The sequence below is a fragment of the Geotrypetes seraphini genome, chromosome 8 (genome assembly GCF_902459505.1).
Source record: "Geotrypetes seraphini chromosome 8, aGeoSer1.1, whole genome shotgun sequence".
In the NCBI taxonomy this organism is placed as follows: domain Eukaryota; kingdom Metazoa; phylum Chordata; class Amphibia; order Gymnophiona; family Dermophiidae; genus Geotrypetes; species Geotrypetes seraphini.
In genome coordinates this window covers 17,516,826-17,539,118 of record NC_047091.1, presented here as the reverse complement: position 1 = coordinate 17,539,118, position 22,293 = coordinate 17,516,826, and the positions used below count along the sequence as shown (strand labels likewise).

Below are 22,293 nucleotides of genomic sequence, written 5' to 3'. Positions count from 1 at the left end.
ACTCGATGGACCATGGGTCTGATCGGAGATGGCAGTTCTTATGTTCTTATGTTACAAACTAGATGGTGGCAAGGGCTCAAACATTAATTTTTGTTAATGTCAACATTAGAGCAAGAAAAAGGGGAAACCCCTTGGTACACCAAGCTGCCTAGTCCTAGGACATATACTGAATCCTCAAATGAAAAACAAGGACTGGCAAATAACTATCAAACACTTTTAACTGGTTAATAAAGCAGTGCTAAGAAGGATGTTACTCTCTGACCGGACTTCGGGACAAAAATCCTGATATATGTGCTGTTTAGTACATGTTTGAATATTCATTTTGGAAATTTTGAGCAATGGTTATCAACACGAATTTAACAAACAGTATTTCAGTGCAATGATTAAGATCCCGAGATTTCAGATGTACAAACTAGAGGTCTGCATGGGAACGGGAATCCCGCGGGTCCTGCGGAAATCCCCCTAACCCACAGGACTCCCACGGGGACCCCCCTCTGGCTCACGGGACTCCCACAGTGACCCCCCTCTAGCCAACGGGACTCCCACGGGGAAGGAAGGCTTTAGAAGCAAGTTCATCCATATAATATAATGGACACGTAAGCCTTAGTATAAGAGAGGGTTTATAAGTTAATTACCTGAACAGATAACAAAAAAAGGGTTCCACCAAAGAGATTCCACAAGGAAAACAGCAGCGCAAACACAAAAGAAACTGTGGAATTGATGATCCTGTCAAAAGTAATTGCTGCTTTTTATGGGGACGGGCGGGGATGGAGGTAATTCCTTGCGGGGATGGGTGGGGGCGGAGAGGATCCTGATGGGGACGGAGAGGATCCTGGCGGGGGTGGGTGGGGATGGTGAGGATCCTGGCGGGGACGGGTGGAGATTGGTGGGATCTCTGTCCCTGCGCAACTCTCTAGTACAAACCCCCGAGCTTGTCCCGAAGTGCGCTCTGAGAGTAACACCCTTCTGAGTACTGCTTTACTAACCTGTTAAAAGTGTTTGATAGTTATTTGCCAGTCCTCGTTTTTCATTTGAACATTAGAACAAGGTCATTAAATAGGAAAATGGAAAATCAGCCATTTTCTGGCTGCAGCAAAAAAGTGGCCTTAGCGTGTGTGAAAGCCCTGCACACTAACCATAATATTTAAGACTTCAAAAATCTCTAACACAATTTAAAAAGGATCTTAAAACATATATTTTTACAGATGCTTATGCTTAATTTAAGATTTTAATTTGTAGAATAGCACCCATATCTTTTGAAAATAAAATAAAAGTTATCAAAGAGGCTGCTGTATAGATTCAAGTTTATTATGAAATTTGATTAATCGCTTATTCAAAATTCTAAGCGATGAACACATCAATAAAATTACAAAATTGGGGAGACAACAAAACTAACAAAAAAACGAACCTTACAAAACATATTGAAGACTAACTTTATTAACATAATAAAACGTGAGGAAAGGATGGGGAAAGAAATACAATTTGGTTAAAGATACTAATGGTTGAAAACAATAGGAAGAGAGAGAACAAAAAATAAAATGAAAATAAAATGAAACTCCTAGTCGGTCCTTTAAGTCATTAAATGCGTCTTTAAAAAGAAAGCTTTTAAGTTTGCTCTTAAATTTATCCAAATTTTTTTCCTCTCTTAAGTAAATAGGGAGGGAATTCCATGTTTGATGAGCTGTAACAGAAAAGATGAAGTGCCGTCTTGGGTGTCAGGTCAAAAGCGCGCCGGGACAAAGGCGCACGCAGACAATTGAGCGCAGCGCGGAGGCGCGCGCCGCAGAAAATTACTGTTTTTAGGGCTCTGACGGGGGGCGTGGGGGGAACCCCCCCACTTTACTTAATAGAGATTGCGCCGTGTTGTGGGGGCGTTGTGGGGGTTTGGGGGGTTGTAACCCCCCCACATTTTACTGAAAACTTCACTTTTTCCCTGTTTTTAGGGAAAAAGTTAACTTTACAGTAAAATGTGGAGGGTTACAACCCCCCAAACCCTCCACAACGCCGGCGCGATCTCTATTAAGTAAACTGGGGGGGGCTCCCCAACAAAAACCCCCGTCGGAGCCCCTAAAAACTGTAATTTTCTTTGGCGCGCACCTCCATCTTGCGCTCAGTTGTCGGCGCGCGCCTTTGTCTTTCGCGGGGTTGTCTATGAACCGCCGTCATGTATTACTAATTTTAAGTGAGGGGATGACTAATAAATGTTGGTTATTGGACCTCAGTAATCTGGATGAGGTATAAGGAATCAATGTTTTGTAAATGAAAGCCGGAGTTTTGTATATCATAGATTTGAAGGTAAGCAAACTTAATTTGTACAATAGGCGATGTGCTTTAGATCTCAGTATTTCAAGCTGTTCACGGTAAGATGCTCTCTCAGGGTTTCCGCAGCTGGCATTGTGCTTGTTGCAGGTTTGCGGGTCTCGCTGCGTCTTTGTCAGGTAGAAACCGCCGTTTCAGCCACCACGCTGTGGCTTTCTTCATGGTAAGATCTTCCTCTATTTCCTCAATGGCATCTTGTCTCTTTTCGGCTAAGCTGGAATGGAGAAAGTCTCACTGGCTTGGTGAACTCCATCTTATGGCTCTTTCAAACCTCTCTTAGATAACCTCGGAACAAATTCATAGGAGAAGACAAAAGAAGTTTGGGGAAATTCAGAATCCACAAAATCATGTATTTTAAACTATTCTTACATTATATCTATTCTACAAAACATTTTTATTCTGAATCAACCCCACCTGAATAGATGAAACACAGCTAGAGGATTGCTCTATGTTTGAAATCTTCATCTCCTGAGAGTCCAGTCTGTATTTTTGCATAATTATCTGTACTTCTTAGGGCAAATGAAATGATGGATCTCTCTAATAAAGCCATGGTATGCTATATGTTCTCCAGAGTTAGGTTAGTTCTATTTTATTTTATTTGTGGTATACCTTGACCAAAAGGGATCTGGAGGAGAGCTCAGAAATCAACATCGCCACCACTGCAGGATCTGAAGTCTTTACCCCACGGCAGCCGAGGCCCCTTTTCCCCTCCTTTAGAGATGGAGGAAAATCCAGACCAATCAATTTCTGAAGAATCATTTTCAACCCTAGATGAATGTTCTGAAGCCAGCAGCAAAAACTCAAGTGAAGTAGCCCAGCCAGCAATACTCTACAATAATTCAGTGGTCTCAAATTCGTGGCCCGCCAGATACTATTTTGAGGCTCTCGGTATGTTACCATTGTTCTGGAACATTGCCCGCCTCACTGCTGTAAACCTCACAGAAGCGCTTTCCTGCATCTGTACGCGATTGTGAGGTGGAGTAGCGAGGACAATTGCGTACAGATGCAAGAAAACACTTGCGTGAGGTTACAGCAGTGAGGCGGGCAACGTTCCAGAATGTAAGGTAACCATTGGAGGCAGTGCGGCTTGTGCGTGTGTACGTGATCTCGTGAACTCTCGTGAAATTTGACACCTCTCCTGGCAGTGACTGCTTGATGTAAGATGGCGGTTGCGTCCAGTGCTGGAGGAGGTGAGAGCTGAAGGCCGCTGTACCAGGCCATGGTGCGCCCTCACCTGGAGTACTGCGTCCAGCCCTGGTCGCCATACATGAAGAAGGACATGGTACTACTCGAAAGGGTCCAGAGAAGAGCGACTAAAATGGTTAAGGGGCTGGAGGAGTTGCCATACAGTGAGAGACTGGAGAAACTGGGCCTCTTCTCCCTAGAAAAGAGGAGACTGAATGGGGACATGATCGAAACATTCAAAATACTGAAGGGAATAGACTTAGCAGATAAAGACAGGTTGTTCACCCTCTCCAAGGTAGGGAGAACAAGAGGGTACTCTCTAAAGTTAAAAGGGGATAGATTCCGTACAAACGTAAGGAAGTTCTTCTTCACCCAGAGAGTGGTAGAAAACTGGAACGCTCTTCCGGAGTCTGTTATAGGGTGAAAACACCCTCCAGGGATTCAAGACAAAGTTGGACAAGTTCCTGCTAAACTGGAACGTACGCAGTGAGGCTGGACTCATTTAGAGCACTGGTCTTTGACCTGGGGGCCGCCGCATGAGCGGACTGCTGGACACGATGGACCACTGGTCTGACCCAGCAGCGGCAATTCTCATGTTCTTGTGTTCTAATTTTAAAAGATAATAACTCACAAATTATTTATGGTCTGGATCTTGACAATCTTTGCAATATTATATTGCTTTTCAAGACGCCTCAGCCCCACCACTCCACCGCAGAAAGTTAAATTCAAATCGCGGGAAGCTTCTGGTGGAACTTCATCATTGGCTGTCTTTGATTTGCCACAAAAATATATTTTTTTTAAACTTTTTCATTTTTCATTTTTCTTAAATACTCTTATATATTAATAATAAGTTTCTCAATTGCATTGGATTAGAAAGTGAAATCCTCCACGGATAATACTTATCTCAGCCAACCAAGGGAGCCAGACCCGACATGTTTCGCACGGATATCGTGCTTTTTCAAGGGTCTCCCAAGGCACGCCGTCGTCATCCGACTTATTATCTATCGATGTTGGCTGGATGAATTTATTTGCTAAGGCCAATACTAATAGAGGCTAATTTTAAAAGAGGCACCTATGTCAAAAATATGCCCATGATCTGTCCCTAACTATGCCCAATTTTAGGTTGGGGCTTTAGACTAGGTTCCTATGTTTTATAGAATCAAATCGCATTGAATGCGTTAGGCGCCTTTCAAGTAAGTTCAATTAACTGTAATCATGAGGTGTTAATTACCAATTATTGAGGCCAATTAAGCCTATTAATCAGTTAAGTTAGGTGCCTACATTGGCCAGGTGTGCCAATGTAGGCACCTTAGGAAGGCTATATAGAATTTACCAGTTCATACACAATAATCACTAGCACCTGCTAAATCTGTTAGAGCACTTTAGTAAAAGGACTCCTAAGGTGGGTTCTCCTCAAGATGGCTTCCTTGATATTTAGAAATATGCTCCGCCCTCATGCCCTCCTGTTCTGGGCTGCCATCGATCTTCAATAAACTTTACTTCTTTACTCATAATTACATTTCCTAACCTAGCTCATCAAAACCCAGCAAAAGCATTCCCATCCTCTTTTCTCTTTAATCAGCTTTAGCCTGCAGTGACTAAATGAACGGTTTATCGATCTTTATCCAGATAACTGAATTATGAATGTTTATTGAAAATGTGTGAGCGGTAACTACAATCAAAGCTTTCTTAATTGGTGCAACAGCTCGAAAGGTTGCAAACTTGGGTGACTCAACTTTTTTTTATGATGAGTTGTAGGGAAGTGGACCGTGAAGCTGAGCTTTTGAAAGTAAGACATTTCCAGATTTATTGTAATGTAATGTAATTTATTTCTTATATACCGCTAAACTCAGTTAGGATTCTAAGCGGTTTACAGAAAAATAGACAATAGGGTGCATTAAAATTATAAGTAAAATAGGTACTTAGAAATTCCCTTACTGTCCCGAAGGCTCACAATCTAACTAAAGTACCTGGAAAAATGACAATTAGTAGAGTAATGAAGAAATAAAATAGAGAATTGATGAGAAAAATAAGAAAATAAACATTCTAATAAGATTACAATGATCTAAAGGACTTTGAAAGGTTGAAAAAAGAGGGGAGATAAGAATAGATGCAGAGGGAGAACCGTTGAAGCAATAGAATTCTGGGGAAATTTAAATGAAATTTGAATGATAAAATAAAACAAAATAAGTGGTAAAACAATAAGTGAGATTAAAAAATATATCATAAACTAAAAAGAATTGAAAATAAAATCAAAACAGTCAAAACTGAAGTCCAGCTTGAACGGGCCCCCGAGCCAACCGTTGGTCCGATGGCAGGACTGCAGCCCTCCTCCGTCAGCTCTCCCCTGTATAACCAAACTCTTGTCATGACAATATTGGAAAGTTGTTCTCTAATTTTTGAAATCCCGACTGCCACGCCTCTAGTTTATGCTCTTGTGTTTGACATTTTAAAGCTAGATCTTACTGATTTCTTGGCTAGTCTTTTTTTCTGGTTTCATTCTGGGATGGTGTGACTTGTATACGAAGATATCAAAAAAAGAAGTGAAGCAGATGCCAGTAGACACCAGGATATGGAGAGACAGAATCTGGGCATCACAAATCACAGAAAGGCAGTATGTCATACAAATAAAGTTTGTTGATGTCAAAACACCTGACACGGCTGTATTTCGGCTGCTGCCTATATAAAAGAGAATATTGATATTATCACTGATGCAGGTGGAGGCAGAAACTGGTGTTAAGACTTCAGTAAAGTTTATTTGCATGCCATACAGCCTTTCTGTGGATCATGGTATCCAGTTTCTGTTTGTCCCTACCACCAGATGGACTATGAGTCCCAGGCATCCACTAGGGCAGCACAAATTTACGGGTGACACCGGTGTGGCTGTCCTCAGCAGTTTTAAAACTTCAGAACCTTGCGAAGATACACACATTGAGGGGGAAATTCTATAAGAGGTATCTAAAAATAGGTGCCTAAATAAAGCACCTACAGTTAGGCACTTGAGAATGACATGGTGACAAAATTCATCACCGTTCCCGTCCCCACGGATAACCGTGGGAAATAATCCCATGTCATTTTCTAGTGTCTATTTCAACCTCAGTCCTTCTACACCAGCATTCTTCAAAGCAAAGCTTGAGGGTCAGTGGCTGTGCTTATGTGAGCCAAGGATAATGAAGCCATTGTGACATCACTGATGTGATTGGCTCTTAGGCACTGGTGGAATGAGGCATTATGACATCACAATATCTGCTCTGGATACCAGAGACTGTCATTCTGTAGTGTCTGTTTCAACCTCAGTCCTTCTACACCAGCATTCTTCAAAGCAAAGCTTGCGGGTCAGTGGTTGTGGCCATTCATACTCTGATTCTTCCCTTTCTCCTTAAAGAATGACATGAAGATGATTTCCCGCGGTTATCCGCGGGGACGGGAACGGTGATGAATTTTGTCACCGTGTCATTCTCTATTAGGCACCTAACTTAATTAGTAAATTGGCTCCAATTAGCTTTAACAAGCTCATAATTGAAAAAAATAAATTGTAATTGGGTGATAGGTGCCTATCTTCTTAGGTGTGATTCTACAAAAGATAGTCACCTAACTCCAAAGTAAGTATGTTTAGGGGCAGAGAAGGACTTAGGTGTCACTGGGCGTGATTTTCTAAAGGACTTAAGGCCCAAATTCTGTAACCGGCGCCTATTTTGGAGGCGCCTCTCTAAATCGAGTAACAAGATCAGTTCAGCTTTTTGAAATTTAGGCGCCTATCAAGAAAGAGTGATTCTGCAACAAGGCGCCTCTAAAAATTTAGGTGGCCTTCAAAATAATAGGCGCTAGGCCCGTTAGGCGTGGGCGTGACTACGTGTTAGGCGCCTTGTTGCAGAATCGCTTCACTTAAGCGTGCTTAAGCGCTCACATAGGCGCCTAACTTTTAGATGTGCCTAGAGCTGGCCTATGTCTTGGGCGCCTCCAAACTAGGTTCAGCTCAACGTGATTCATTAAACAGCACCCGATTTTACTTGAATCGCGCTGAACAGTGCCTAATTAGGCGCCTAACTCTTGGGCCCTTCTTATAGAATTTGCCCTCAAGTGCCTATAATGTAGGCTTTTAAAACCCTGGCCTACATTACAAGGGCCTAAGTTTTAAGTTAGGCATGATTCTGTAATAGGTGCCCAAGTGTGATTGACAAGAGATAGGCGCCTATATTCTAGGTGCCTATCTTTTTAGACGTCATTTACAGAATTTCCCCATGAAAGCCTGACACATTCTGTGTCCTCCAAACAAGATGTTTGAAGGGGGGAGTGGGATGCAGCAGGTTTTGAGCCCACACATCAGCTCATTGCCCCATTCTAGTTGCTCTCACTTTGATTTAACCTTTTCCTTTCGTGTGTCCCGGATGACGGGACATTCCAAAAATGTCGTTGCCATCGTATGTCCCATGGCATGGGACATACAGTACACCTTCTACCTATCATTTGTCCCATCTATTTATTACCAAGTAGTTCGGAGTCTGAGTTGGGTAATGATTCAGACTTTGATGCAGAAAATGTAGCAGGCAGTAGCGATAATTACGATTGGAACCAGCGTAACATAAAATTTATTACGCTAGGAAAAGTAACATAGTAACATATTAGATGACGGCAGATAAAGACCCGAATGGTCCATCCAGTCTGCCCAACCTGATTCAATTAAAAAAAATTTTTTTTTTTTTCTTCTTAGCTATTTCTGGGCGAGAATCCAAAGCTTTACCCGGTACTATGCTTGGGTTCCAACTGCCGAAAGCTCTGTTAAGACTTACTCCAGCCCATCTACACCCTCCCAGCCATTGAAGCCCTCCCCTGCCCATCCTCCTCCAAACGGCCATGCACAGACACAGACCGTACAAGTCTGCCCAGTAACTGGCCTAGTTCAATCTTTAATATTATTTTCTGATTCTAAATCTTCTGTGTTCATCCCACGCTTCTTTGAACTCAGTCACAGTTTTACTCTCCACCACCTCTCTCGGGAGCGCATTCCAGGCATCCACCACCCTCTCCGTAAAGTAGAATTTCCTAACATTGCCCCTGAATCTACCACCCCTCAACCTCAAATTATGTCCTCTGGTTTTACCATTTTCTTTTCTCTGGAAAAGATTTTGTTCTACGTTAATACCCTTTAAGTATTTGAACGTCTGAATCATATCTCCCCTGTCTCTCCTTTCCTCTAGGGTATACATATTCAGGGCTTCCAGTCTCTCCTCATACGTCTTCTGGCGCAAGCCTCCTATCATTTTCGTCGCTCTCCTCTGGACCGCCTCAAAGGTTAATAGAGGGGAGACACCAGACACCTTAAGGGGATAAGGAAGGGGAGATGCTGAACACCAAAGGGGACAAGTGGTAGGAAAGGGGAGTGCTGGACATGGAATTGATGGACCTTGAGCTGCCCCTGTGGAGGCAGCACCTGGCTGAAGGTTTGTCTAAGGCACAGATACCCTTGGGCTGGTCCTGTGTACTGTATATGAGGTGCCTTTGGTGATACATTTCATTAGCCATCTTTGGATCATTCACATCTTTGAGCTTACTCACTGCAAATGAATAACTATATTTTCAGACAGGAAGATCAAACTAGCACCCTGCTACTTTGGCATCCGAGAACCAGACTCGTCTCGTCCATTTTAACGAGATCATAGTTACCAAATACAATGCCTGCAAACAGGTTCTCTGGCAGAAACCTTTCAGCCTTTCACGGCGAGCAAAATACCTCAAAGGAACTTTACAATGAGCAGCAGGAATCTTCCAAATTAGGCAGCATTTCTTTTCCATCGTGCAGATTTATAATTTAAATACAACACAATGCTATGTTCTATCAGTTAGCTTAATTGGTTGTGAATTCTTCAGAGCTTTTGGCCCACTGGGGGGAAAAAACCCAACACTATTAGTTTTTCACTTATGTAATGTAATGTAATGTAATTTATTTCTTATGTAATGTAATTTATTTCTTATATACCGCTACATCCGTTAGGTTCTAAGCGGTTTACAGAAAATATACATTAAGATTAGAAATAAGAAAGGTACTTGAAAAATTCCCTTACTGTCCCGAAGGCTCACAATCTAACTAAAGTACCTGGAGGGTAATAGAGAAGTGAAAAGTAGAGTTAGAGGAAAAATAAAAATATGACTGAAGAACGTTCCTTTCTTAAATAGCGTGACAACCCATCTATCGGAAAATAGACAAAAGTCATCTCAAGGCATCAAAAGACTGGGTTTGGCATGAAACAATGTTGGGTTTTTTTTTGCTTTGTTTTGTACTGCAAATAAGGACAAAAGCTTCAGCTATGTCTGTGCTAAAGCATCAAACCAATCTGAGTGCTATGTTTACCAAGAGAAATCTATTTACTTATTATTCCCATCTATTGACCGTCCGTTTTCATGCCTCCAGCGGTATACCTAACCACACACATACACTAAAATACAACTCCAGCTTCAAACAATCATACCACAAAAACATTTTCCCTTCTCTTCCTTGAATTCAAAGGAGGGAGAAATATTCTAGTGGGCAAAACATGAGAAATGCCTGAGACCTCATTGGGGGGGAGGAGTCAATTTTCCAAGGACAGGAGGCCGAGGGATCCCTCCTTTCCTGGCCACCATTGGACCATCAGATCTCCCGGCAGCCCGGTGGAGGCCTGCAATGCATCGGGAGAAGGGTGGGGTGGGGAAAGAATACAAAACCTGGCATGGAGAGAGGGGGGTTGGGTGTAGAGACTGGTAGGGCAGGGGAAGGAGTGCATGAGGGGGCTGGATGCAGAGCAGTGAGGGAGGGGGAACAGGGTGCAGAGCCTGGCAAGGCAAGGCAAGGCACTGCACTTGAATATTAACACACCCCAGTTTATATTTGAGCCAACCTTTTTTTCCTCCTTTTTGGGGGGGGGGCAAAGGTTACCTTGGTTTATACACTTCTCCCTCCGTATTCACAGTTTCAGCAATTGTGGTTTCGATTATTCGCAGTTTTTAGCTTGCTGGCTCCTTCCCCCAAATTACGTCAGCTTCCATAGAGAAATCGCTGATTCCAAGCGTTTACAGAGAAAATCGCTGATTCCCAGCACTTTCTTCACCGTGTTTTGCCTCTCCTTCAGGACCAGACCAGGTCTCCCACCGTGTTATTTGCGGTTTCACCATATTCACGATGGTTTTTAATGGAAAACAGCGATTAACATATGAAAAAATTATTCATGCTTTTTCTGTATTTGCGGGTCTGTTAATCCCCTATCACAGCGAATAGGGAGGGAGAAGTGTATTCGAGTATATACGGTATCTTTTGGGCCAGAACATAACAATAGCCATACTGGGTCAGACCAATGGTCCATCTGGTCTAGTAACCTGTTTCCACAGTGGCCACTCCAGGTCACAAGTACCTGACAGAAACCCGAAGAGTAGCAACATTCCATGCTATCGATCCCGTGGCATTTGTCCTCCTCCCGCCCCTCCCCCGCTCCTTCCCAGCCCCCGCTCTGTGTGACATCGCCGCGTTGCATCCGCCCATGCGCAGATGCCCTCCCGACGCGGTTCCGAGCTGGAAGCTTTTCAAAACACGGACAAAGTGCCGGGTTTTGGAAAAGCCGTCTGGACGCCCATCCAGTCCTCTAAAAAGAGGACATGTCCAGCTAAATCCGGACGTCTGGTAACCCTAGATATTGGTGTCAGGTCAAAAGCGTGCCGGGACAAAGGCGTGCGCAGACAATTGAGCATAGCGTGGAGGCGTGCGCCACAGAAAATTACTGTTTTTAGGGCTCCAATGGGGGGGGCGAGGGGGAGGAACCCCCCCCACTTTACTTAATAGAGATCTTGCCGCGTTGTGGGGGTTTTGGGGGGTTGTAACCCCCCACATTTTACTGAAAACTTCACTTTTTCCCTGTTTTTAGGGAACCTCCCCCCACTTTACTTTATACACATCGCGCCGCGTTGTGGGGCCATTGTGCTGAGAACTTCACTGGTTAAGGTTGCGTGCGCTGGCAAAAGGTGGCGGGGCTTATCTGGAAAAGATCCCAAAAAAATGATCATTTTGCTTTGACAGTTAATAAACGTGAAGCCCCAAGGTGAAAGGCACCGTGAGGCTGTAATGTTTCTTCTCTCCTCCCTTGGCCGAGGCTCAGAACACCATGAATTCCCCAACCTATTTGCATCAAATCAATAGCAGACGATTAGTCCAGTCGCAGAATTTATGCTACTTTCTTTCGCAGATTTACCAGGGCCTCGTGCCGGCCCAGTGGATTCGATGGAGCATTAAAAGGAAAGAGGCGTTTTGCAGTCAACGCTCTGCCTTGCCAAGGTAATGTCTGTGGTGGAGCAGCTGCAATAAATCTATGCAGGTGGCAAATGAGTCTGACAGATTCGCTTTTGACTAACTATGAAAAATGTGGGCCTGGGAGGCATATTTTGGTCTTCGGAGTACATAAATTACCCATTTATTCCAGTTCTTGCCTGGGCCACGGTCAGTCGATATCCTTAATAGGGTTCTCCTCTTTCCTGGTTCCTAGTCATGAAACTATAAACTCAAAGTGTAATTTATGCTGTGACTCTTCGGTGTACCGTATTTTCACGCATATAACGCGCACCCGTGTAAAACGCGCACACGGGTATAGTGCACGGGAAAACAACATTTATGTAAATAAATTGACATATAGCGTGCACACGCGTATACCGCTTGCCGCCCCAACTCTCCTCTCGCCGCCCTGCCCTTGAAGTCCTGTCCCCTCCCCTGAAGTCCTGTGTCCCCCCCTTGAAGGCCCGCCCCACCCTGAAAGCCTGATGCCCCACCCTGAAGGACCGCTCACACCTCCCCCCCCTGACGTCAGAGAAGGGGTGGGACCATGGCAGAGGAAGCAGCGCAGAGAAGGGGCGGGACTGTGGCAGAGGATGCAGCGCAGGGCTCACTGGCATCGCAAACCCACGGTAGGCTGCTTCTCCACTGCAAACGGTGCAGGGGGGCTGGGGGATGAATCGGACGTCGGGGGGGGGGAACCAGCAATGTAAAAAACAAATTGTAAAATGCGCTCACACATATAACGCGCAAGGTTATGCTCAGTTTGTAAAATCGTGTATAGCACGCGCATTATATGCGTGAAAATACGGTATATCCTTCTCCCTGCCCCACACACCTCCACACACACACCCACACCCACTCTCTCTCTCACCCCTCACCCCTTTCTACTTTTTCCAAACTATCTTATACCCACTCCCTTTTTTTGTCTTTTTCCCCGCAACCCTACCTTATTACTCTAATAATTTAATAATAATAATAATAATAATAATTTTATTCTTATATACCGCCATACCGAAAAAGTTCTAGGCGGTTAACAACAAGGTGAGCTAATACTTAGGATACAGATAAAATATAAATTAGAATAATGGACTTAAAAACAGATAAAGACAGAAAGCATTTACAATATAATGCTGAAAATACCGACATGGCAGGGAAAGAAGTAATACATAGAACAGATAAAATACATCAAGTTGAATATAAGGAACTTGATTGAAAAAATGAAGCAAAATGCATTAAGATACCAGCCTATCAAAGAGTCTTTAACAATTTTCTAAAATCAAGATAGGAAGAGACCTCTAACATAATTTTTCCAAGCCATACATTCAATTTAGCGGCTTGAAATGAGAGGATTCTCTCAAGAAACTTCTTATAATAACAGGATTTTATGGAGGGATATGAAAACTCTACGTGTGGTCTTTTTGGCGTGACTCAAAGAAAAATGAGACACAACATAACCTGGTAACAAACCCGAAACTGATTTATAACAAATACAAGAAAATTTGAACAGAATTCTCGACTCTATTGGCAACCAATGGAGTTTCAAATAAGAAGAAGTGATATGCTCCCATTTTTTTAAACCAGAAATGAGGCGAACGACAGTATTCCGAATCACTCTCAATTTTTTGAAAATTTTCTTGTAAGCACCTAGATATATAATGTTACAATAATCGAGAATACTTAAGATAGAAGACTGTATCAGTAAACGAAAGGAAGTTTCGTCGAAATACTTCTTAATGGTATGAAGCTTCCAAAGCAGAGATACATTTCTTAAACAATAAATCCGTATGTTGTTCCAATGTGAGATGTTTATCCAGAGTCACATCCAATATTTTTATGGATTACTCTAGGCTTCCTGTGATTACAATTTAGCAGAACACACAAATAAGGACACACAATTTGTAGGCTATAAATCATAACATAAACCAATTATTACACAATAACAGATCATCCTACCCAAGGTGCAACAGTGTACAATCATTATCATATGCAAATTGTTTGCTCCTGTAGCCCCACCTTGTCAGCTAGGGCTTGAGGATGGCATTGACACGTTGAAAACAACCATAGGGATGAGGCTGGAGGGCCTTACCAGACTATCACGAGACTGATTTCTTTTTTAGATCTGTAATTCGTCAAGTCGCTAGGAAACGAGCACAAATCGATGGCGCCTAACAAAACTTTCTTTTACAAAATGGGCTCCACATAAGCACTCAGCGGCCCTACAGTTGTATCGGGCGATGGTGTGCCCGCATCTAGAGTACTGCGTCCAACACTGGTCGCCGTACCTCAAGAAGGATATGGCAATACTCGAGAGGGTTCAGAAAAGAGCGACACGACTGATAAAGGGTATGGAAAACCTTTCGTATGCTGAAAGATTAGAGAAACTGGGGCTCTTTTCCCTAGAAAAGCGGAGACAGAGGGGATATGATAGAGACTTACAAGATCATGAAGGGCATAGAGAAAGTGGAGAGGGGACAGATTCTTCAAACTTTCAAAACCTTCAAGAACGAGAGGACATTCAGAAAAATCGAGAGGGGACAGATTCAGAACCAATGCTAGGAAGCTCTTTTTCACCCAAAGGGTGGTGGACACCTGGAATGCGCTTCCAGAGGGAGTGATAGGACAGAGTACGCTATTGGGTTTCAAGAAGGGATTGGATGATTTTCTGAAGGAAAAGGGGATAGAAGGGTATAGATAGAGGATTACTATACAGGTCCTGGACCTGATGGGCCGCCGCGTGAGCGGACTACTGGGCACGATGGACCTCTGGTCTGACCCAGCAGAGGCATTGCTTATGTTCTTATGTCACCTAAAGTTAGGCGCCTAGATTGTGGGTGCTAATAATGGCAATTAATTAATTGCTGTGATAGAATAGCGCAAGTCCGCACTTATGCTAGTTGTAGGGCTGAGAAGGGTGTGTGCTTAAAGCCTAACTGCTTCCAGTTACACACGTTACTGACACTATTCTATAAAAATTGGTGAAGGGGTAAAACGCAGACCTCATTGATCTTAACTACACGTCCTTCAAAATCTGAGGTCCAGGGCACTTTTAGCCCCGGCATAGTTATGGCTCTGACAGACCTCTATGACACTTGAGCGCTGAGGGAACCTAATGCTTTTCCCTCTCTATGCTGAGATTAATGCCGTCTTACACTGAAAGATTGGAGAGACTGGGGCTCTTCTCCCTGGAAAAGCGGAGACTCAGAGGAGACATGATAGAGACCTACAAGATCATGAAGGGCATAGAGAGAGTAGAGAGTGACAGATTCTTCAAACTTTCAAAACATAAAAGAACAAGAGGGCATTTGGAAAAGTTGGAAGGAGACAGATTCAGAACGAATGCTAGGAAGTTTTTCTTTACCCAGCGTGTGGTGGACACCTGGAATGCGCTTCCAGAGGACGTAATAGGACATAGTACGGTACTGGAGTTCAAGAAAGGATTGGACAATTTCCTACTGGAAAAAGGGATAGAAGGGTATAGATAGAGGATTACTGCACAGGTCCTGGACCTGTTGGGCCGCCGCGTGAGCGGACTGCTGGGCACGATGGACCTCGGGTCTGACCCATCGGACCAATGGTCGGCTTGGGGGCCCGTTCCAGCGGGGCACCCGACACTGTCTTCGCTCCTCCCCCATTCCAGCAGGGGAGAGCCGACGGAGGAGGGCTGCAGTCCGGCCATCGGACCAATGGTTGGCTCAGGGGCCCGTTCAAGCTGGACTTCAGTTTTGACTGTTTTGATTTTATTTTCACTTCTTCTTTTTAGTTTATGATATATTTTTTAATCTCACTTATTGTTTTACCACTTATTTTGTTTTATTTTATCATTCAAATTTCATTTAAATTTCTCCAGAATTCTATTGCTTCAACGGTTCTCCCTCTGCATCTATTCTTATCTCCCCTCTTTTTTCAACCTTTCAAAGTCCTTTAGATCATTGTAGTCTTATTAGAATGTTTATTTTCTTATTTTTTTCTCATCTATCTCTATTTTATTTCTTCATTACTCTACTAATTGTCATTTTTCCAGGTACTTTAGTTAGATTGTGAGCCTTCGGGACAGTAAGGGAATTTCTAAGTACCTATTTTACTTATAATTTTAATGCACCCTATTGTCTATTTTTTCTGTAAACCGCTTAGAATCCTAACGGAGTTTAGCGGTATAGAAGAAATAAATTACATTACATTACAAATTACATTACATTACATTGCTTATGTTCTTATGTTTTACTAAGGTGCGCTAACCGATTAGCGCGTGCTAAACGCTAATGCGTCCACAGACGGATGATCGAACAGACAAAACGAACACGGCGCTGGGGAAAGGCAGGCCCAGCGCCTCCTTGCCGGGCACCTGTCCTGCTCTGGCCTACAAGGCCAGATGAACGAGATCCGCACCCCGCTGTTTATGTCTGTCTGTCTAAACCTAGGAACACCAGCAGGCAAAGTAAAGACCGTGGTTAACTGGAACCTAACAACAAATAAATAAATAAACCCAGAAAAAAAAAAAAAAGCTTTTCCATCACAGCCGTGTAACCAGAGGCCTTGTCTACTTGCATGTTCTTGGGTTAAAGACAGCATTGAATATGCATCATTCATGTGACTGGAAGCACTAAAGCAGGATGAATATGAAATATTAAAATGTATTAAACTCCGAATAAAATGATCAATCACTGTGGAACGACAACGCGGTGCGGCAAACAACCGTCGTCCCCGGGGTTAACTATATTTCAAAGCGACAAGTACGTACAAGCTCAGACGACCTTTTAACAACTACTTAACATAATGAAATACAAGGCAGCGTCTTCGAGACATCTGGTAACCGATTCTAGTCTACTGGAGCTGAAAATGGAAATGAGCGCCTGCCCGCATCAGCCCTCATTGGAGCTCGTTCTGAGCAAGGTGCTTGCTAGAATTCAGCTCGTAATTACCAGTTCCAGACAGATATAAGTCAGTCAGGAGTATGAGAAGTGTCAGTGGGCCGCATTTCATGTTGACAAAGCAAGTTCCCACCTGCCTGTCTTTGCAGTTCTGTGCTGGCTGGGAACATTGTTTTTAGGTGAAGCAATAGGAATAATTAAGCCCTAACTGATAAAAGGAACCGTGATTTTCTCCCTGTTACTCTCACCAGCACACCATAAAAGATATATGGAGCCACTGTATTGCCTGGGTATAAACAGGTGACGGGATCCAATGTGGGGAACCAGAGCAGTGGCATAGTGAGGGTAGGAGGCGCCCAGGGGGGTGGTGCCCCTCTGCACCCTCCTCTATGCGCTCCCCCCTCCCCGCACCCAACTCTCTGTACCTCCCCATGCCCCCTTGCTCCCCACTCCACACTCGTGCTCTCCCTCCCCCCCCCATACCTCGAAATCTTTGCCGTTGCAAGTGGTTTTTCTCCAGCATGCTCCTCGCACCCGATGTGGGGTTCCCTCTGACATCACTTCCTGGTCCTTTGACCCGGAATTGATTCTGAGGGGAACCAGGCTGGCGCGAACAACAGGCAGAAGTTGCTTGTGCTAGCGAAGATCCACAGAGGCAGAGGGCGGTGGGGGTAGGGATAGCGCGAGTGTGGTGTGGTGTGGCGGGGCAGGGTGGAGAAGTTCCAGCCCCCCCCACCAACATGGCACCCAGGGCGGTCCGCCCCCACCCTCCCCCTTACTATGCCACTGGACCAGAGTCATATAGTAAATTAGATGCCCTTTTACTAAACCTTGTTAAGCACTAACACATGCTTAATGCGGGGAAAAAGTCTCGCCACAAAACATGTGAACGTGTTCCATGATAATTTGCCTGTCAGCACAGGATAACGGGAATTCCATATACAATGCCAAACATCAGATGCTATTTTCACGCTGAAATTTTGGTACACCGTCAAAAGCGCGCCGGATTTTGGTGCACCAACAATCCCGCGGTGACGTTTGCATGCAGGACATATGTGCGCCGCCGCTTCCGCAGCTTTTAAGCTTTTCCGTTAACGCTGTGAGGGGGGTGGGGGGGAACCCCCTCACTACACTTACAAGTCCTCACGCTCCTGTGGGGGGGGGATGGGAGGAACCCCCCCACCAGTAATAATAATAATGATAATAACTTTATTTTGTATACACACTGAAAACTCCCGTTTTCCTTTCCATTTTCACTGTTCGGGAGTTTTCAGTGTATTGGGGGGTTCCCCCTACACACACACACACCCCAATGGGAGCGCGAGGACTTGTAAATGTAGTGGGGGTTCCCCCCCCCCACGCCCCCTTCACAGCGCTAACGGAAAGACTTAAAAAGAAGCGGCAGCACGCATATGTCCTGCACGCAAATGTCGTCGTGGGATTCTCGGCGCGCTTTTGATGGTGTACCGAAATTTCAGCGTGGAAATAGCATCTGATGTTTGGCAATTTATATGGAATTCTCATTATCCTGTGCTGCCAGGCAAACTATCATGGAGCACTTTCACATGTTTTGTGGCGGGTTTTGGAAAGTCCATCCAGGAGCCCCGACAGTGCGGACATCTCCGGATTTTCCCAGATGTCTGGTAACCCTAGGTTAGATTCCATTGGGGATGGCTGAAATTTCAGTCCCCCTGCAACTCTTTAGTACCTGTCAGAATATTGGAAGCTTTCATGGTCTGGTCTGGTGGCTCTGTTGCTCAGTGGTAATGTTCTTGCCTTCATGGGATATAGCAGCTGGTTCTAATTCCCCCACTCTTGCACAGCTTAACACAGGCAAGTAAAGGAATTTTAGAAAGCCACAATCCTTTCTGGAGTACAGAGTAGAGAGTTGGGCGGGGACAGAAATCCCACCCATCCCTGCCAGTCCAATCAGGATCCTCTCCGTCCCCACCTGTCCCCATCAGGATCCTCTCCGTTCCCACCCGTTCCCGCCAGGATCCTCTCCATCCCCGTCAGGATCCTCTCTGTTCCCACCCGTTCCCACCAGGATCCTCTCCGTCCCCACCCGTCCCCGTCAGGATCCTCTCCGTCCCCACCCGTCCTCATCAGGATCCTCTCCGTCCCCACCCGTCCCCACCAGGATCCTCTTCGTCCCCACCCATCCCTGTAAGGAATTACCTCCATCCCCGCCCGTCCCCATAAAAAGCAGAAATTACTTCTGACAGGATCATCAGTTTCTTTTGTGTTTGCGCTGCTGTTTCCCTTGTGGAATCTCTTTGGTGGAACCCTTTTTTTGTTTTCTGTTCAGGTAATTAACTTATAAACCCCCTCTTTTACTAAGGCTGACGTGTCCATTATATTACATGGACGAACCCTGCTTCCAAAGCCTTCCATCCCCGTGGGAGTCCCGTTGGCTAGACGGGGGTCCCCGTGGGAGTCCCGTGGGCCAGAGGGGGGTCCCCGTGGAAGTCCTGTGGGCCAGAGGGGGGTCCCCGTGGGAGTCCCGTGGGTTAGGGGGGATTCCCATGATCCCCGTTCCCGTGCAGACTTCTAGTACAGAGAAGTTCCAAATGCATTCTTTGTGAGTGCTGTAACATCATGACTGACTCTAGCTTAAAATACTATCTAAATCTCTTCCTCAGGCTTGTTCAGTGCATAAGTTCATCCATCCACACCGATCCTTCCTTCACTGTTCTGCCAGACTTAGATGCAGATGGATGGACTTAAGTGCCTTAGTTTATCTATCTGTGAAATTCCTTCACTGCTTACGGACTTATGTGGGAATTCAAAGACTTAGGACTGTGTTTACTAAGCAACATTAAAATCAGCCACCTGTGCTGACAGACAGTTTTTACATGGGTGTTAGCTGTGATTTTAATGTTCAGTTTACTGCAGAGTGTAAAACCTTTGATAAATACGGAATAAGATCTTATTCTACAAGGATTGTTCCTCATTATATTCTGAATTCAAGAAAGCGTGGGATAGGCACATGGGATCTCTCGGAGAGAGAAAGAGATAATGGTTACTGCGGATGGGCAGCTCTATGACCTCACAATGCAGGTGCACAGTGCCTTAGCCTATAGAAAGAGGAGATGCAAATGTTAAGAGCCTTAGCCAATAGGAAGAAGAGGAGATGGATGCTGTGGATGGGCCATATGGCCTTTATCTGCCATCATGTTACACTTCTCCCTCCGTATCCGTGGTTTCCGTATCTGCGGATTTCCTTATTTGCGATTTTTCGACTGCTGACTCCGTCCCCTCAAATTACATCATCATTAAAGTTCTTTTTCCTTTTACTGTACCGATAAAAATTTTATCGCTTACCATTCGCTCTGAAAATCGCTGCTTCCATGCTTTCTCCCACAAATTCGCTGCTTCCCTTCCCAGTGTGCACTGAGAAAAACGCTGCTTCCCAGCATCCATAGAGAGAAAGGCTTCTTCCCAGCATGCATGGAGAAAATCGCTGGGAATCGCTGTTTGCCTGCTCCAGGTATTGTTGTATAATAAAAATTTGCAAATTTCAATAGTAGTAATAGTGGCTTATTTCAAAAACCGCAAATAACAGTAGAAAAGTTATTTGCGGTTTCAATAATAAAGATAATGACATTTTCTAAAAACTGCAAATAACGTATAAAAAGTTATTCGCGGTTTTTCCATATTTGTGCCTATGGCCCACCCGCATCCCCCGCAAATACGGAGGGAGACGTGTACTATGTTTCTATAACCATAAAGTTCTCTGACATCACAATGCAAGTGCTAAGAGTCTTAGCCTATAAGAAGAAGAGATGCAAATGTTATGAGCTTAGCCAATGGGGAGAGAAAGAAATAATGGTTACTGCGGATGGGCAAACTGGATAGGCCATTTGGCTTTTCTCAAGTTTCTCTGTCCTTATTAAATAAGACCTAAGGACAGGCTTGTCCAACTTATTCTATTGGGGTCTATATTTTATATTTTGCAACATTTGGAGGGCCAAAACACACGTATACACTCATGCTGTCTTTGTGAGAATCACACACTCATGCACTCTAAGAACACCCAGTCTCTCTCTCTCTCGCAAGATCTGAAACCATGAGACTAGCCTGAACTTCCAGCACCATGCAACTCAAGCTTGCAGATACGTAGATCATGGTGGGAGAAGCAGGAATCCCACTGAGCTTCTGAGGGTTAGGTATAAGGCCTTGGTGGGTCAGGTTTTGTCCATGGGCCATAGGTTGGACAAGCCTGCCTTATTATCACTCTTCTGTTAGCTGTAAAAGGCTCCCAGTAGTACAGGCACTAGTAATGCTACAGAGAAGTAGCCTAGTAGTTCGAGCACTGGGCTTGATCTCGAGGTGGCGGGTTCATATCCCACTGTTGCTCCTTGTGAAAATCCGGACATGTCCTCTTTTTAGAGGACTGGGTGCCTGGATGGACTTTCCAAAACATGGTAGTTTGTCTGAGTTTTGGAAAGCCCCGACCTCCAGCTGGTCCGAAGGGCTTCTGAGCATGTGAGGATGATGTCACACGCATCCGCACATGCTCGGAGCACCTCCAGACACGGCCCAGAGGTTGTAGAAGAAAGATGAGACTTTGTAAGGGTGAGTTGGGCCGGAGGCAGGGTAGGGCTGGAGGTGGAACAAGGCGGAGCTGGAGGCAGAATGGGGCAGGGCCATGTGGCTGGGTTTCTACATCAGAAAATCTGGGAACGCTACCTCCATTGCCTCAGGTATAAAATTATTCAGTGAAATACCTAGAGTATCTGAATGTAGCTCGTCTTGAGAGTGGGTGGGGCTGCTGCTGGGGTGATGGGCTCAGAGAGGGACTATTTTAGATACAAGAAATATAAAAGTGTTTAAAAAATATATTTATTAAAAACAAGAAAAGCTGTGGTTCTCCTTTGTACTTTAAAAATACTGAATTGTAGTTCTGTTCCCTCTTACCTTTTGTATTAGTTGGTCTGTAAGTCTATTTGTCTAACCCATTATTTTAAATTTTAAATTGTATGTCTAAATATATGTTTATATTTTTATCGATTTTGTACCTCGCTTAGTAAAACTAAATAAACGATTCATAAAACTCAATTAAAACTTGAAACTTGTTGATAGATGGACTCAACACTCCGTATTTCGGTACTAGGCCTTCCTCAGGAGTCCTCGAGCCAACATGAAATAAATCGTATTAGTACTGAAAAAATGGAATGGTGTATGAGCGTAGTATGATGAAGTGATGTGTGAGAAATGATCTCTATTTTTGCTACTCTACAGCAATAATTATCACTACATTTTTTTCTCACTCTGTAGATGTCTATGAAGTCTAAGCGCAGTTCATTAGACTATAGTCACTTTGGGGGTCTTTTACTAAAGCACGCTAGTGGATTTAGCACACGCTAAATATTAATGCACGCTATATGCTAACGCGCCCATCATTCTATGGACGCGATAGCATTTAGCGCACGCTAAAACGGCTAGCGCGCCTTAGTAAAAGACCCCCTTCGTCCATTATTATCACCATATAATACTCGTATCACCAGTTTTGTTCCCACTTTGGGAAACGTAAAATTGATCACGTGACTCCATTGCTCCAGAGTCTCCATTGGCTCCCGGTTTATTTTAGAGTTCAATTGAAATGTGCTGGTGTTGTTTTTAAAA

The 22,293-nt window shown here is 44.2% G+C and overlaps 1 protein-coding gene across 1 annotated transcript in view; it reads right to left on the bottom strand.

Moving 5' to 3' along the window:
• Window positions 1-2,501: 2,501 nt before the first annotated feature.
• Window positions 2,502-22,293, bottom strand: part of LOC117365815 (leucine-rich repeat and fibronectin type III domain-containing protein 1-like protein) — a 114,821-nt gene continuing 95,029 nt past the window's right edge. Inside the window, exon 5 of the mRNA XM_033956675.1 lies at window positions 2,502-2,604. The gene's annotated coding sequence lies outside the window, so the exon portion shown is untranslated. The remainder of the gene's footprint in view (window positions 2,605-22,293) is intronic.